The sequence below is a fragment of the Pteropus alecto genome, unplaced genomic scaffold (genome assembly GCF_000325575.1).
Source record: "Pteropus alecto unplaced genomic scaffold, ASM32557v1 scaffold79, whole genome shotgun sequence".
Lineage (NCBI taxonomy): Eukaryota > Metazoa > Chordata > Mammalia > Chiroptera > Pteropodidae > Pteropus > Pteropus alecto.
Genome location: NW_006494612.1, coordinates 11,848,633 through 11,850,687, shown reverse-complemented (window position 1 = coordinate 11,850,687; position 2,055 = coordinate 11,848,633). Strand labels below are relative to the sequence as shown.

Genomic DNA, 2,055 nt, shown 5'->3' with positions numbered 1-2,055 from the left:
AGTCTCAACTCAGTCAATCTCCTATGTGTCTTCTTTACTCCTCATACAAACCACATCATTTCTGATACTTCGGTCACCAAATATGTGGAGGTGGTGGGGTTCCCTACAACAAGCAAGTCTCGACACCCGCTGAGTACCTTACAATTTAACTCAATTCTGAGACTATCTACCCAGCGATAGCATCAGATCACACAAAATAAGGGCTCACTCCCACAAGATCCCTCCCCACCACACCCCATCTCACACGCTTCAAATTCCAGTAGCCAGCCCAGGTTAACATGTGTGCTTCTAACCAGCTAGCTATAGATCATAGGTTCTAACACCCAGCCATTCGATCAATTTGCTACAACACCGCGGAATTCACAGAAACACATCTACTAGTTTATTAAAAGATTGATAAAGGATACAGATGAACCACCAGATAAAGAGATACATCAGTTCAGGTCTGGACAGACCAATTACTATCAACAAAATTAAATCAGTAATCTAAAAACTCAACGGAGAAAAGTCCAGCAGTGGACAGCTTCACAGGTGAATACTAAACATTTAAAGAAGAATAACTATCCTTTTAAAACTATTCCAAAAAAAATTCAAAAGGAAAGAATACTTCCAAACTCATTCTATGAAGCCAGCATCACCCTGATACCAAAACCAGACAGGAAAAAGAAAATTAAACATTTTAACTGTATCCAGTTGAACATCGATACAAAACTTCTCAACAAAATATTAAGCCAAAATCAAGAATACATTAAAAGGATCATACACCATGACCAAGTGGGATTTATTCCAGGGATGCAAAGATTGATCAAATACACAAATCAATACACCAACAAAAATTCCAGCTTTTTAATAGAAAATGACAAACTGGTTTTAAAATTCATACCAAAACACAAGAACCCAAACAACTTTGAAAAAGAACAAAATTGGATGCCAAACACTATCTGATTTTAAGACATAAAGCTACAGCAATCAAAGACAAATGGTATCTTTGTAAAGACAAATAGATCTAGCAACAATAGGAAAGACTTAGACCCACATGTACAAGGACAACTGACTTTTTCACATAAGTGCAGAGGCTTTTCAATGGAAAAATAATAGCTCTTTCAACAAATCGTGCTAGATCTCCATAAGCAAAAAAAAAAAAAAAAGTTACATAAGACCCATACTTTGCACCATATACAAAAATTAGCTCAAAAAGAATCACAGGCCTAAACATAAAACTTTCATTCATCAACTTATAGAGGAAACACAGGAGGAAAATCTTAATGGCTTTAAGTTTGGCAGAGTTCTTACACCAAAAGCAAAATCCAAACAATCCCTCCGATCCCCCGCACAGTCCGCTCTCTCTTTCCATTGCACCTGGGGCGGCTTCTCGGTTCCAGCCTCTCCCTGAAGCTCCTCGCGCCCCGCCCCGACTCTCTGCTCCTCCCGGGACGGTCCTCGCCCCTCCCAGCCCGCTCCGCCCCGCCCACCCGCGTCCCGAGGCGCCTGGCGGGACGCGCGCCCGCCCGCTTCCCCACCCGGAAGAGCCAACTGAGCTGCGAAGTTGAGGCGGTGCACGGGCCCAGCCTCCTGTTTGGCGCTGTTTTCGCGCTGGCGCGAGGCAGGCCCGCCGGAGCCTGCGCGCCCCCGCCGCCGACGGTGCCTCGAGCGGCCTCGCGCACGCGCCTCGCCCCCACCGGCCTCTTCGCGTCCTTGGGGTGCGGTGCGACGCCGCCGCCAGGCCCGAGCTCTCTACGCCCCTCCGCTTCAGGAGAGGCGCATCCCGAATGATTCTGACACTGCGTATCCGCCAGTAAGTTACAGCCGCTGCTTTGTTTCACCCTTATTTATGTTTTAACCCCTAGTTCGTCCCAAGTATCGTCCACATTTGGTTAGTTCAAAACTATTCAATTCTGGGACCGGTTTGGAGACAGAGCTGCCTCGGAGCCGAACCTGGGAAGTGTTCGAGAGCTGCCCAGGTGTTGTAAGGGAGAGGCCGCATCCAGAGACGTTACTGTGAAAGGCGGTCTTCGGAACACTACTGGACTCCACATTTGCCGAGCACCCGCGGGT

At 46.8% G+C, this 2,055-nt stretch overlaps 1 protein-coding gene across 9 annotated transcripts in view; it reads left to right on the top strand.

Moving 5' to 3' along the window:
• Positions 1-1,498: 1,498 nt before the first annotated feature.
• The window catches only part of MCM9 (minichromosome maintenance 9 homologous recombination repair factor), a 68,560-nt gene continuing 68,003 nt past the window's right edge, over positions 1,499-2,055 (top strand). For 5 of the 9 annotated variants that reach the window (XM_015600097.2, XM_015600098.2, XM_006926127.3 and 2 more), the window contains exon 1: positions 1,503-1,795. The gene's annotated coding sequence lies outside the window, so the exon portion shown is untranslated. Of the gene's footprint in view, positions 1,796-1,817; positions 2,054-2,055 lie in introns of those variants that run through there. The other 4 variants (XR_003044321.1, XR_003044320.1, XM_015600099.2 and 1 more) reach the window with 3 other exon arrangements.